This window comes from Lipotes vexillifer, unplaced genomic scaffold (assembly GCF_000442215.2).
Source record: "Lipotes vexillifer unplaced genomic scaffold, Lipotes_vexillifer_v1.1 scaffold5, whole genome shotgun sequence".
Taxonomy (NCBI): domain Eukaryota; kingdom Metazoa; phylum Chordata; class Mammalia; order Artiodactyla; family Lipotidae; genus Lipotes; species Lipotes vexillifer.
The window spans coordinates 838,083-854,640 of record NW_006788592.1 but is presented as its reverse complement, the minus strand read 5'-3'; positions in this window follow the sequence as shown (position 1 = coordinate 854,640).

Genomic DNA, 16,558 nt, shown 5'->3' with positions numbered 1-16,558 from the left:
GAGAGAGAAAGGAAAGAAGGAAGAAAGGGAGGGAGGGAGGGAGGAAGGAAAGAAGGAAGGAAGATGGAAGGAAGGAAGAGAAAGAGAAAGGGGAAGAGAGTCAGGCTATTGATCAGGCTAAGATGATATAATACAGCTCATATAGGAATGTTCCTGAGCTCACGTTTGTAGTCAATATACTTATATTTTAGGTACAACTTTAATGAGTGTGATTATCTAGTTTCCCAGTCCAAGGTATCCTGGAGGCAGCAGGTCACCTGGGAGACACACACGGGCGGCATCAAAAAGTGACAGCTGGCAGTGCAAGAGTTGATGAAGAAGACAGAAAACCTCTGAAAAGTTGGTACCGGAACTCCAACACAGAGCCCTGCACTCAACAGGCTCTATTACAGCCCTCTAGAATAATTTATGATTGAGTCATCAAGAGAAGATCAAATTAGAATGTTCTATTTAATAAAGCTGGGAAATATATATACATTTTCAAAGATGTTCACCAAAAATAGTTTAAATGAACCTATTTTTATACATATGAACTTTGTAACCAGAACAACTCATTTCCTTAATGTTCGGGATGGATAGTTAACATTTTACTGTATGTTGGTTATGTCCTAATTTTAATCTCAAGCTACCTGCCCCTCCTGCCTCTCCTGCCCCTCAGTGACCAGGGAGCCACACTCCAGAAACACAATGTCATTATGCTAATACTACCCTAAACTTAACAAAATTAGGTAGGTAAATTTACTACCACCTCCCCAAATAAAAGCACACATTGCTACCCCAGCCCCAAATATATGACTCCAGAGTTATCTATGCCGCTGCCTGTTGCCAATCGTATGCAATATATGTTAGTGTATGTGCTGACCAAATTTAAATTCAATTTTAGCAGGCCACGTAAGAAGACATCCTTCTAATCTAACAGTCTGAGCTTTTTGTGACTGAATTTGTCTTTGAATCCCTTGAGTCAGAATCTCAAGATATCAAATCATTGTCACCCAATTGAGCTGAACTCTTGAACCTGGAAGAGAAAGACAATAGATTGACTGGGACCTTGAAAATGGAGCAAGAACCTACATAGGTGATGTTTTGCGTGATTCTTTTCACAAATGTTAAAAATGGAAAAATCAGGGTCACCAATGCCAAATCAAACTTGAGATAAGAATTCTGCTGTACTAATGGTCAAGGTTTCTAGACACCATCAATACTTGAAGTAAGAGTGAAAAAGAATAAAAGAGAGAGAATGGTAAGTGTACAAACACCAAGAACCACCATCCACTTGGGGATAGCATGCCAAATTTTTTAGCATAGCACAAAGGAGGAAAGAACCCCATGGAGAAAAGCTTTACAAAGCCATTCATAAAAAGTCATGGTCAGTGTTATAGGTTGGACAAAGGGGGCATACCAGTCAGGATAATGCTATAGTGATGGACAACCCCCAAGGTCCAAAGCTTAAAACAACAAATGTCTCTTTCTTTCTCATGCCACATGTCCACTGCAGGTCAACTCAAGCTCTGCTCTATGTTGCCTGCCTTCCTCACTCCAGGATCTAGGCTCACAGAACAACTATTATCTGGTCACTGCAGTTCATAGTGACAGAAGGAAGGAGAGGAAGTACTAAAGCATATGTTGGTCCCTAGAACCTCTGCCTGGATGACTTTTAAGGGAGTAGGAAGTATAACCCTCCTGCAGGGAGGGGCTTCAAACACTGGTGTGCTGGAATGCAGTCACTACAGGCAGTAGGGTAAAAGTCCCAAGAGGTCCGCCAAAGATCAGGGCTTTTTGAACTTCAGCATACACGAGAATCCTGTGGAGAGCTTTTTTATTTTTTAAATATACTTAAAAAAATTTTTTTTTAATTAATTTTTTGGCTGCCTTGGGTCTTTGTTGCTGTACTTGGGCTTTCTCTAGTTGCGGTGAGAGGGGGCTGCTCTTCGTTGCAGTGCGTGGGCTTCTCATTGCGGTGGCTTCTCGTGTTGCAGAGCATGGTTCCACGTGCACAGGCTTCAGTAGTTGTGGAACACGGGCTTAGCTGCTCCGCAGCATGTGGAATCTTCCTGGACCAGTGATCAAACCCGTGTCCCCTGCATTGGCAGGCGGATTCTTAACCACTGCACCACCAGGGGAGTCCTGGAGAGTTTCTTAAAACACAGCTTTCTGGGCCCCACCCTCAGCCGGCCTAATTCAGTAATCCTGGGTGGAGCCCAAGAATGTGCATTTCTTTATATACAGGCATACCTCATCTTGTGCTTTGCTTGATTGCACTTTCAAGATGTGTTTTTAACAAACTGAACGTTTGTGGCAATCCTGCCTCAAACAAGTCTATCAGGATCATTTTCCCAACAGCATTTGCTCACTTCACATCTCTTGGAACATTTTGGTAATTCTTGCAATATGTGAAACCTTTTCATTATTATTATATTTGTTATGGTGATCTGTGACCAGTGATCTTTGATGTTACCACTGCGAAAAGCTTACAACTCCTTGAAGGCTCAGATGATGGTTAGCATCCTTTAGCAATAAAATATTTTTTAATTAAAAAAAATGCCCATTTCTAACAAACTCCTAGGTGATGCTGATGTTGCTGGTCCATAGACCATACTTTGAGTAGGAATGATACAGAGCTATTGCTGGGAAGCAGCTGTCCAGACAGACATTATGTGTTCCAACCTCATCCTTGCATCTAGGTGGGGAAAAATGACTGGTTCTCACCAAAGATATATGAGCAAAAATGATGCATGTCACTTCTTGAATTAAAGTGGTTATAAAAAAGTGCCCTTTTCTCCCACTTCCTTCTGCCGTATGCTTTCTACTTTTTGATGCCTGAGGCAACATTATAGCTCATGTTTGAAGTTAAAGACTTCATCAGCCTAAGCCACCTTCCCCCACGGACAAGAAGAACCTACATCAGATTACTATGGGAAAAGAAATAAATTTCTATCATGTTAAGCCATGATATATAGGGATTTGTTTTTTACAGCAGGTAGCATTACTTTATCTAACCCTGGAGAGACTGGGAAGAAGGTTAAGGGAATCTTGACCCTCTGTCCAGTATTTATCATTTTTCTCTCCTTCAGTTACATGAGAAACCTCTCTGCCTCCTTAACTTTTATAAATGTCACCTCCTTTGATCCTCCTTTATTATATCTGTTTTCTTCTCTAACTCACTGTGGTAACAGATAAAATTAAATGGATTAGGATTATGGGGTGAAAAAACTCAGAATCACTTTAATTCCTGCTTAGGGTACTAGCTTAGTACCTTAATAATACACTTAATTGCAGTTTATTCATTCATTTAACAAAACCTTACTCAATGCTAACTTACATATGGCTAAAACAGCCCTGTCTCCAAAATTGGCCTGGGCATCACCCCTGGTCCCTCCCATAATCATGGCAGATATTGAAAATTAGAAGTGCTTTTTCTCACTAAGTCAAGAGAAAGCCTCAGAATCCTTTACAGCAGCGTGCTCCAAATAGCCACAACCAATAAATCCATAATGGTGGTTTTGCCATGAAGGAAAAAAAAAAAAGGCAATATGTATCCAAGTCATTTCTATTTGTATCATTTTTATCAATAAATGGATTTTTCCAAAGATGTTGCAAAAGGTTTGGTCTCCTGTGGTCACTCATTTCAATCTAATTCTAATATGTTTTCCCGAGTAATGGAAGCTATAAAGACCATACTACATTTGCAGCTAAGTTTCCACACCGATTTAGGTTCCACTAAGCAGATATGCCTGCACAAAACTTGAAATGCAGAAATCAGCAATGTGAGATAGAAGCCTTATATGAAGAGACTGGACCTTCAGGCAAACACTACTGCAGAAGTGTTTGGTTTTACTGAGGCAGCAGTGAGGAAGGTTTTACAGGCCAGGACCTGGCATCAAAGGCACAGAACAGCAGGTGTCTATGGCAGACAAGTTTCTCTTAACAAGTCCCTGGTGTGGTTGGGCAATTCATCAGGCCATTTTTCCTGAATGAGCAGGACCTACGCTTGGTTCCACTCTTAGTTCCAGGCAAGATGGGCTCCTGTTCTGGGACCAATACTTTAGAGGCTCTTTCTCTCGTTCTCCTCTGGCTACCTCCCCTCCCCCACAAAAAACAAAAACAAAACAAACAAATAAAAAACACTAAGAAGTATGTGGGGTCAACAGGACATACTTAACTGGATTTCTAGCCCCAGATTGTGCCCTGGGAACATGGACCCAGTTTCCTTATTCAAATAGCCCTGAGCTTTCTGTCAGGGCTTTTGTGGGCCTCTACCCTGGGGCTGTTCTCCTAGGAGTGAACCACACTGCCAGTGTGGACACCTTTAGGTCTGAGGGCGGCTTGTTGCCAGGAGTATACATAGAGCTTGGACATGTGTGCTATAGCAACCACAGATATGCCGATGAGGGTCCCCTGCAGCTTAGAATGGAGCCAGAAATGGGAAGAGAAAGATTGGGAACTGGATTGGGGGCTGGGGTCATGCTTTTCCCATGCCACTATGCTTTGTTGAGCAACCCAAAGGAGTCTGAGAATTCTAGTCAATCTTGACCTTCCAATGTCATTTTGAAGGTAACTTTCTCAAGGTGAGAACATAGCACCTATTTCATTTAACAGTTTGAAGCTTATGTTTAAGTGTTAATATTTAGAGATGTTATGTGAGTATCTACTTGTACTCTTGCCCCAGATCCCACAAATTCTAAGGACTACTTAGTTCTCTAGCCTCTGATGCATTCTGTAAGCTGCTTCACACTCTGTAATAAACCCCTTTCTGCCTAAACTATTCAGAGAACTATTGTTCTCTAAAACCAAGAACCCTGGTTGTTACACTTCTCTAGATGTTTAGAAGGGGCCTGTATTTTCCTGTTCTTGTAGATAAGTCTACATGAAGTCCAAGAGTATGGTTCTTTTTCAGTATCAACCATAGCTTCTATTTGTTGTGACTCTTCCTGATCTCAAGGCTCTATTACTATAGTAGAGAAGAGTATTCGAGGTTGAATGAGAGCCTGGGTTGGAGACAGCTCTAACACTTACCAAGTGTGCACTTTGAACAAGCCATTTTTAACCTCTCTGAACCCTAACTTCTCATCTGAGAATTGAATAAGATAGTGTGTGTACATATACTTCATTGAATAGCCCTCTGCTGATGGAACATTGCCATTACTGGAACTAAAGAAAAGAGTTAATAATAGCTGACTCCAGGGGTATATTCCCTGTGGTGTATTTTCAGATGTCCTTTCTTTTGTTTACTTCAAAAACCTCTGCTCCAATCACTTCCCTCTGGGAAACCAATTCCACTGTCCTAACTTATGACTCCATTAGGAAATGTTTCTAGAAAGTCATTCAAATGTTTCCATTTGCCAATCCCATTTTGGTACTTCAAGTTCTGACTCCTTATGCTGCAGGAAACCATTTTCTTCCTTGCTTGCTATTTAAACCATTCAACACTTGTCAAGCATTATTATATCATACTCACCCTACTCTGGGATTTAATCACACACTCCATCCACTTCAAGACATATTCATTTTCTGGAGTATCCAATGACATGATCCACAATATCAGAGATAAGGATTCAAGCATATAAGTTCCTCTCGAGTTTTCTTGCTTTTCTGAATCTTAAAGAATCTTTAGAGTTAGTCCTACAGCAATGCAAGTTTAAAAGCTTTCACAACATGATGCATTTCCTTTTCATTACATTTTTTCAGATTAAGAAACTACTACAGCAGTAGCCTATGCTAGCAGGAAGATAAGATTTTTGTGGCTCATAAACTTGGAAAATGGAACATATCTAAAGTCATTATGTTGGCATATTTCAATTAAATACCTAAAAATCCATGATGATATAAGCAAGAACTGCATTAGGTCATTTCTATTTTAAAAGAATTTTCTAGTTTCTAATGGTCAATTCTGTAAAGTTTCCCCCACCAAAAAGTAACTGATTGGAATTGTGGAACCGTTGAGACATGGCATCGAATAGTTGAAGCTACATACAACCTTTGAGAAAGTGCTTTCCATTCTGGAAACAATCACTGTACCTATAGGTTCTGTGGCTGGGCACTTAGGCATATTGGCTCCATTCCTTGTCCTTCTTCAGCTCAGCTCTCTAATAGAGGGGGAGCATGAGCCATGCAGTCTGTTTCCCAGGATCCTATATCAGCTGTCTTCTGGCTGAGTTTTGACAAAGGAAGACAGTGGAAGGAAATTGAATGGGGTGGAAGAGAAAAGCCAGGACATTTTTCCTCCTGTGTCTCTGCTGGAGGCAGCTTCTCAGAAGTTACTTCTCCTCTGCAGCTCCAACTCCTCAGTTCCATTGCTTGATAGGTTCATTTAGTTCCACTTTCCATCTGATGACTCTCTAGGCAATAATACTGCTAAATGTTTCATCTTTCTATACTACAGATGGTAGTGGTTTTCTGTTGTTTAACTTTTGGATTACCTTATCACTCCCTCTATGGTTCTTAGAAATTCCATCACCTGTGTAATAATTTCCCTAAATTAACTTCACTCTGTGGAAAAATCTTAAAGTGATTTCTGCTTTCCTGGTTAGACTCTGATTGATAATATAATGCACTTAATTTTGAAAAAATGCACATAACTATTAGTGCACCAATAGGAATGTTAATGAACTTGGATACAATAAGTCACCTTATAGACTTCTCAGGACTTTACGGGAAGTAAAATATAAATTGTGGAAAAAACTGCCCTAGCAAGAAGAGACCAATGGAATTAGAGGTATCAATGGGATCTAGAGACTTGATGGTCATTTTTTTTCCCTCCAGGTGAAATAATATCTAGGTGAGTAGTGAATATAATAACAGTTACTGACCTATTTAAAATTCTGACCTTGGGCCAGTGGGTTTATTATCTAGCATGGACTGCTTTAAGATGTTTACAAAAAAGAAGATCATTACAACAGTTCAGGGTAACACTTGAAAATATTATGTCTGGTTTGTTAACAAAACAAATGCCAAATATGATATAAACCAACATCATGGAAATATTTGCTTTCATTTTTATCTCATTCTTTCATTTATTCATTGATTACCTACCATATGTCAGTCACTCCTCTAGGCCCTATAAATATATCCCTGAGAAAGGAAGAAAAAATATCCCTTACTTGTGTGGAGCTTATGACCTGGAGGGGGTGAAGGCAGTGTTTGGACCAATATCAACCAATAGTTGAAAAACTCCATAGAAAAAACAGCCAATCCACACTTATATTCTTTTTCTAAGTAATTTGTCATCTTAAATTCTGAAAAGAAAAAGAAAATGGTCTTTTTAACTTTCTAAAATATAGTAGTACATAAGGGTACTGGATTTGAAGTTTGTCAAGTTTTGATTTGAGTTCAGGCTTTTTACTTTCTTGATTGGTTAAATTATCATGTTTATCAAGGATCCCTCATATAGGATCCTCGAAGTAATTTTAAAAATAGGGAATTGTGTTGAGAATAGAGATATTTAAGTTTGGAGAACTGAATTAAGTGAATAGTTCTGCCTCATTTTCATTTTATTTTTGATTTCAGCAGTTGACCATGATGTGCTTGTGGATTCATTGTTTCTGTTGTTGTTGTTTTTGTTTACCAAATTTGGGAAACTTTAGGTCATTAATTTTTTAGATATATTTTACTGCCTTATCAATCCCTCCACTTCTGTGACTCCAATTACACTTTCATTAGACCAGTTTATATGGTCCCATGAGTCACTAAGAAAATACCATTAAAAAAATTATTTTTGTCTCTGTTCTTCAGATTGGATAATTTCTACTTTTTCATCTACAAGTTCACTGACTTTTTTTTTCATTATCCAATCTGCTGTTAATACAATACAATCATTTTTTAATTTTATAAGTATACTTGTTAGTTCTAGAATTCCACTTGGTTTTCATAGTTTCCATTTTTCTGATGAGATTTATCACTGTACATTTCCTGCATACATCCTTTCTTTTAGATTCTTAAGTATATTTATAATAGCTAATTTAAAATCAGCATCTGCTAATTCCAACATCTGAGTCGTCTGGGATCTGTTTCTTGTGGTTGCTAGTCACATTTTTCTATTTCTTCATATATCTAATATTTTTAATTTTAGGCAAAACATTTAAGATAATACTTTATAGTGAGTTTGATTATATCATCTACCTAAATAAGTTATTAAGTTTTGTTCTGGAAGGCAGTAAGACTTCTCCTTTATTTTAAAAAAAGAATCTGCTTTTATGATCTCACAAACTTCCTCTTATTCCTTTAAATACATCTGATCAACTTTTTCTACCATAAAAACTATCATGACTATAGTTAAGGGAAAAAAAGCTGTACAAATGCTCAGCAACTTAGAAGTCATGGGTATTAGAGTTTGAAATCCATTTCATCCTTTTATTTCAAGGGTGCTTCTATGTGGAGAACCCACTGTACAGAATCGCATATATATTATTTTGTATTACCTATAAAAATCATATTCTGTAAGAAAGTAATATAAATCTTTTTTAAAGTATAAATAGTCTTCCAAAATCAATTTGTAAATGCATCTTAGTTTTCAAAGCTTAGTGTGTAAAAAAATGATCTTAAGCAATTCCAGTCTTATCAGCTTCATGGAAGGCTGAATTAGAGGAAATAAGAACAGTAATTTGGAGGTAAAGGAGACAAAACTACTTGTTAATCTCTGTTTGGATAAAATATGTATGAGGACTGAGCCCATATTTGAACACATGTCCTTTTCCTGTTTGAGCCAAAGACGGAAAACCAATTATTTAATAGTATTTTTGTTATTGTTATTAAAAAGAACGTATTTGTTGTACATTTTAAAAAAATACTTAAAAGTATAAAAAAATGTTTTTAGTCTTTTCAGAGATAAATACTGAACATATTAAGGTATTTCCTTCAAATTTTGATATGTAGTTATACATGTATATGTGTATGGATGGGTGAGTATGTGTCTGGGTGTATGTTGGGTAAAAAATCGTATATATAAAACAAAATTGGATTGATGCTCCCGATATAATGTTTTATCTTATATATGTTACTAAAAACATTAAATGGGCTTTTCCATAGCATTAAGTGGTCTTTGAAAAATGTGATCTTTAGATGGCCAACAGGCACATTGAAAAAACTCTCAACATCACCAATTATTAGAGGAATGCAAATCAAAATGACAATGAGATATCACCTCACACTGGTCAGAATGGCCATCAACAAAAAGTTCACAAATAATAAATGCTGGAGAGGGTGTGGAGAAAAGGAAACCCTCATACATTGTTTGTGGGAATGTAAATTGGTGTAGCCACTATGGAAAACAATGTGGAAGTTCCTTAAAAAACTAAAAATAGAACTACCATATGATCCAGCAATCCCACTCCTGGGTATATATCCAGAGAAAGCAAAAACTCTAATTCAAAAAGATATATGCACCCCAATGTTCAGAGCAGCACTATTTACAATAGCCAACCCATGTAAACAACCCAAGTTCCCATCAACAGATGATTGGCCTAAGAAGATGTGGTATATATATATATATACATATATACACACAATGGAATATTACTCAGCCATAAAAAGAATGAAATATTGCCATTTGCAGCAACATGGATGGACCTAGAGATTATTATACTTAGTGATATCAGACAGAGGAAGACAAATATAATATGATATCACTTATATGTGGAATCTAAACAATAATACAAGTAAATCTATATGTAAAACAGAAGCACAGTCACAGACATAGAAAAAATTACCAAAGGGGAAATGGGGTGGGGGAGGGACAAATTACGAGTATAGGATTAACAGATACAAACTCCTATACATAAAATAGATAAGCAATGAGGATTTACTGTATAGCACAGGGAATTATATTGTGTATCTTGTAATAACATATAATGGAATATTATCAGAAAAAATAACTGAGTCGCTATTCTGTACACCTGAAACTAACACAATACTGTTAATCAACTATACTTCAATAAAAAAAAGAAAACTGTGGGGACTTCCCTGGTGGCACAGTGGTTAAGAATCCAACTGCCAATGCAGCGCACATGGGTTCGACCCCTGGTCTGGGAAGATCCCACATGCTGTGAAGCAACTAAGCCCATGCGCCACAACTACTGACCCTGCGCTCTAGAGCCCGCGAGCCACAACTACTGAGCTCACACGCCACAACTACTGAAGTCTGCGCACCCTGGAGCCCATGCTCCACAACAAGAGAAGCTACCACAATGAGAAGGCTGTGCACAGCAATGAAGAGTAGACCCCGCTCGCCACAACTAGAGAAAGCCCACACGCAGCAATGAAGATCCAATGCAGCCGCACACACAAAAAAAATTTTTTGTTAAGTTTTTTTAAATTTTTAAAAATTAAACTTTAAATATTAAATGTTTTTTAAAAAATTTAAAAAAGTAAAACTATGATCTTTGATAGTTGTCCAACATGTTATTACAAGGATAATTTACTTATCCATCCCCCTCTTATAAGAGATTGTTGTTTCCAATTTTTCATTATCAAATAAATTAAATAATCTTTCACATATATGATTATTTCCATACAATATATTTCTGACATGGAAATGGTGGGGTGATGGATGAGTTAAGGTGGCAGGACATCAAGCCAGTGTAATGGAGAGAGTAAAGCTTGAAACAGAAATAGCGGTGGTTTTAGTTAGTATTGTTTATGTAACTGAATTGGAGAGGAGAGTATGACAAGGCAGCAGGCTTTCATAAAATAGGTGCTCTGCATTTCCAACAATCATTGGAAAATGGGAGCTTAACTGAAGATTTGTAAAGCTACAGCAGCATTCTTCATAGCATGTGCTGCAGAGCATCCATTGTGAGGGATTTTAACAGGCGTTGCATTAAAGAAATGTTCTGATGTGTAGTGACTTTGGGAAATACAGACTTAAAGCCAAACAAGATTTTCGCTCTTATGTTTTACTGCAAGACTTCCTAAAACATTTAATGTTCTTATATGCTTTCTTTTAAACATGTTTATTGGAGTATAATTCTTTACAATGCTGTGTTAGTTTCTGCTTTGTAACAAAGTGAATCAACTATACATATACATACACATATATCTCCATATCCCCTTCCTCTTGAGTCTCCCTCCCACCCTCCCTATCCCACCCCTCTAGGCGGACACAAAGCACAGAGCTGATCTCCCTGTGCTATGCGGCTGCTTCCCACTTTTTTTTTTTTTTTTTTTTGCAGTACGCGGGCCTCTCACTGTTGTGGCCTCTCCCGTTGCGGAGCACAGGCTCCGGACGCGCAGGCTCAGCGGCCATGGCTCACGGGCCCAGCCGCTCCACGGCATGTGGGATCTTCCTGGACCGGGACACGAACCCGTGTCCCCTGCATCGGCAGGCAGACTCTCAACCACTGCGCCACCAGGAAGCCCGCTTCCCACTTTTTAACACACACCAAACACAGCCTACAACATGGGACATTTCCCAAACTTATTTGACCACAAAATCTTTGGTTCACTAAGTATATTGAGAGAAAAGTGTTCTGTGGAACACCAGACTGAGCAAAAGTACTCTAACAGAATTGAGGAAAAGTACATTACAGTCAAGGCCAGTGGAAAAAAACATAGATTAAGTTTGATTAGGTTAAATGGTTTTACGGCAAGCAATGCACATCTTGAAATCTTGCTTTCAATTTAAATTCCTTATTTATCTCTTTTAAAATGCCAAATGACCTATACTCTTCTTTTGTCAGTGCATAACTCTACACAGAAGTAATATTTGGTGGGCTGTGAACTTTACCTCACATGTTTTTGTGGAGGTGGCACAGGTATAAAATGAATTGTCTGTTCTATGAATGATTTGAACTAGGTGGTCAGAAACTTTCAATTGTTCTCACCTGTTGTCATTCACAGGCTTCAGGATGATCTAACCAGGCTCTCTCTCTGTGATTGGTCTCACAAATTCTAGGTTGTGATGGTAATCTTATTCTCTATTTAAGACCCACAGCATTTTTAATAACGATGCTATATTCTAAAGATATAAACCTAGAGAAAATCATATAGTTATTCAACTTCCTATCAATAATTTAAAAATAAAAGCATTTCTGTTCCACCTTTTGCTTTCACAGACATTTGTGTCCCAGAGATCAGGGAATTTGTTCACTTACACTTTCTGCATTTTCCTTGTAGTCCCATGTTGGCCAATGGCTTATTTATCCTTACAATAGAGATGTTTAATCTGGGGTTAGTAGACTTCAAGGGGTCCATGAACCCCATGAAACTGTGCGTAACATTTTCTCTTTAAATGTGGGAACATTTATCTTTCTGGGGATATACTCTACAGCTTTCAATAGATTTTCAAATGGCATTTTCAATCCCTCAAAAAAGTTAAAAATTATTGCTTATAGATTTCTTAAGTTTTTTGAAGAAGTATATGAAGGAAAAAACAAGGCACAGATTAATGTTCAAGTTCAAAACACTGATCTAAGTTATTGCTAATTTACCCGTCATCAGAATGTGTGGGAGTAGAAACCTCAGGGTATAGAAATCAGCATGATTGCAAAAAGGAAAAACAAAAAGTCTATTTAGAGGCATTTTCTCCTTTCTTCTTTGCCTCCTCAGGCCCTAACCACTGCATGGGGAAAAAGAAAAAAAAAAAAAACTGCAGGAAAAATGTCTTAATGCTATGTTATAAAAACAATGATTAACCAGGTAGAAGTGACATTATTGGCAAAAACGGAGATAACAATATTTACCCATTTATTAACCATGTTCTTAGAAGCCTTTAAAAGAAACAGTGCTATAGGATTGTCCAGTGTCAGTGGAGTGACTATGACATAGTCCACTGTGATTGGTCCTTTATTGAAAGGATTCTTAGGAAAGCCTGCCTGTAGGATAATTGGGCAATTTTTAACCTAATCCTGATTAATTCAGTCATACACTGTCTTCTGCATGATCTCGGACTCCAGGCCTCAATTTATTAATGCCTATTCTAGATTAAAATCACACATATATCTCCATTCACCTCTGAACGTCATCATTCTGTGACAGTGATGATGATAAAAATGTGGACAATGAAAAAAAAAGTGGATAATGATGAATATAGCTAATATTAATCTAGTATTGATATTTAGTATGTGCCTCACAGAAAGCCTTTAAAGTAGTGACTATTATTAACACATTTACAGACAAAGAAACTAAACTATAGAAGGTTAAGTAATTTATCCTAGATCATAGAGCTAGAAGATGCCTAAAGCAGGATTCAAGGCCAAATAGTCCTATTCCAGAGCTTATTATGCTATTTGGCTTCTAAGATGTAATTCAGGAATTTGGTCATATACTCCTCATTTTTCATGATCCCAATTTTTTCCATGTTTGGTCTCCCTCAGTTCTCCCACCCAGAATGACCCCAAATTACTTCTAGATTCAACTAGCACACACTGCAAGCATTTTCCCCTGGCCCAAAAGGTGAGGTCATCTCAGTTCATGACATAGGATGACTTTGACAGACCTTGACGGTCATACCCCTTGCTGGCCAATTGTGGCTGAATCCAGTCTTTTGTGGTCAGAAATGGAAGCATTTATGTTGCAATGGCCCTATCAAAGTTAGAGTTAAACTCTGAACAATCACGTTTTACAGATTATACGTAGAGGTTTTACAGATCATATGTAGATGACTGAATGTCCTGGGCTGGCCAGGAATAGACTCTACATTGTACAAGATTGTTTCCTAAACTTTGGCCATTCACATAATACCTTCATGATTTCTTTCAGTCCTGTGCTATCTCTACCAGTATTTATGTAATATTTTGACTTAAATATACTTATTGCTTTTTAGGTAAATAAATGAAAGTTTATTTCATCACAAAAATTGAAAACTAGTATCATCTAACCTAAATAGAGGGTAATTCCACATGGGGAGGGGGAAGGGTAAGCTGGGACAAAGTGAGAGAGTGGCATGGACATATATACACTACCAAATGTAAAATAGATAGCTAGTGGGAAGCAGCTGCATAGCACAGGGAGATCAGCTCGGTGCTTTGTGACCACCTAGAGGGGTGGGGTAGGGAGGGTGGGAGGGAGACACAAGAGGGAGGAGATATGGGGATATATGTATATGTATAGCTGATTCACTTTGTTATAAAGCAGAAACTAACACACCACTGTAAAGCAATTATACTCCAATAAAGATGTTAAAAAAAAAATTTAGTGGTTACCCTTGAGTTCACAATGTACATCTTTAATAAGAGCCTACCTTCAAATAGTATTATATTACTTCATATATAGTACAAAATCTTACAATTCTTAATTCCCCCTATCATTCTTCGTGCTTTTGTTTTGTGCATTTTATTTTTCATGTGCTGTAAAAATGCATTTCTATTTCTGCTTTAGACAGTTATTTTTTTTAGAGCAATTAAAGATTTCTTAGTTAAAAATTAAAAAAAAGGCAAATATGATGAAACAAAACTATGTTGCCATGTTGTTAAATTCTACCTGGATTTCACTGCTTTCTTAGGCTCTAATTACTGGGGTGTTAAAAAGGGAAATTATGTAGTATTAGAGAAAATCTAGTACTAAATTAGGATTGCTCTTTGATCTAATCAGAAGTGTTAAAAGGGAATGAACAAGAATAATTTTTTTATACTATATGATTTACTCTTATTTAATGCCCTGTTTGCATATTACCTAAAATTCATCTTGGGTGAAACTATCCAGCAGAAATAATGCATATCATATATAATTTAAAATTTTCTACTAACTATATTAAAAAAATAAAAATAAAGAGGAGAAATAAATTTTAATATTTTATTTAAATTCATATCTGAAATATTATTTCAACACTTATAGTCAATATAAAACTATTATTATTTATGAGACATTATTATTATTTATGAGACATTTTACACTGTCTTTTATATCTGGTATGTATTTTACACTTATAGCACATCTCAATTCATACCAGCTACGTATCAAGTACTCAACAGTTACATGAGGCTAGTGACTACAGTAGTACACAACACAGAAGCTTTACACTGCACACTTCAGGAAATACAGGCTAGAATCAGGATGCCTAAGGTCCAAGATCCTTTGTGGTTGACATGGTTATGACCCCGACAGCTAGTTAACCTTTCCAGACCTCAGTTTTCATGCCTTAAAATAAGAGGCTTTCACTGGCTGTCCCTGTGGTTTCAAGCTGTCCTGCTCTACTGTGATTGCCATTTGTTGCTTCCCTGTTGAAGCTGTCTTTAAAGCCTTATTCCCACTATCTCGGAAACCTTCAAACAGCAAGATGTGCCATTGGCCTCCAACATTTTTGGTGAATGTTGCTACAAGACAGCAGATACAGAGATGGTTTATATCTGAAGATTACGTGCCTGAAAGCAGCCTCCAAAGGAGAAGCAAAGCACATCAAGAGTCAGTGTTCATCTGTTTGTTCATTAATTAATTAATTAATCAATCCATTCAACAGACATTCATCGAGGCTGCTCTGTATCAGGCCCTGTGCCAGGTGTTGGACACAGAAAGCTGAATAAGATATGATCTATCAGTGGGAGAATGGGTTGGGAGGAGTTTGGTGAGACAGGGTGATGAGTACTGTTGACTGAAGCCCAGAGCTTCAGGAGCACAGAAGCAGAACTCCTAACCCAATCTAGGTCTTCCTAGAGAAGGTAACATTTAAATGGCCTCTTGAAGAATGAATAGAAGGTAGCCAGGCAATGAACAAGAGAAATGTTTTAGGCAGAGGAAGCAGCAGGTGCAAAGGCAAGAGGCATATTTGGGGAACTCGAAGCAACTGTCACCAGATTTCAAGGTAAGAAATGACAGTGGAGAGATAGTAATTAGGATGTAGATCTGGAAGTGTCTTGGGTGATATTTAAGGATTTAGACTTTATCCTGAGATCAGAGGAGCACTGGAGATTATAAATAGGGGGCAGGTAGAAGTGCATAATAATATTTATATTAGATTCATATCTCTCTGGCTGCAGATCAGAGAAGGAAGGAGAGAGCCAAGGCTGAATGATAGCAAGGGAATCAGTTAGGAGGCTGCTTCAGCAGTCAAGGCTGAAAGAAGGAAATGTATTGGAGAGAAACTTAGGATGCAGAATCCATAAATTGAAGGATAGAGAAGTGGTAGAATAAATGATATTCCAGGCTCTGGCTTAGATAATGGTGACATTTCCTAAAATGGGAACAAAAGGAGGGGGAATAAGTCTGTTCACTACTTTCTTGACCTGGAATCTGACATCATTTGTAGAAATTATGGAAACAACCAAAGCAGTCTTGGGTAGGTTTTGGAAGGCTTCATGTAAATAACTGGATACTTTCCTTAGGTGAGAGTTATACATATTTATTTCACGTTCATTGATGAGGAAACAAATGGATCATAATACAATAATATGAAGGTTTATAGTTTAAAGTTATAATTTTTTTTCATAGAGACTTTGAAGCATATTGAAAACAAGATAAAGTTGTTATAGCAGTAACTTCTCTGAGCTATCCTTGAAGTATCCTCCTCTACCATAATTTGGCCTCTAGAGTTCATGGATTATAAGGGAGCAGGGTTTTTTTTGTTGTTGTTTTTTTAGTCTCTCTTAGCCAGCCAAGATGAGGATTGAGATCTTCATCAAAGCCAGAAGAGCGT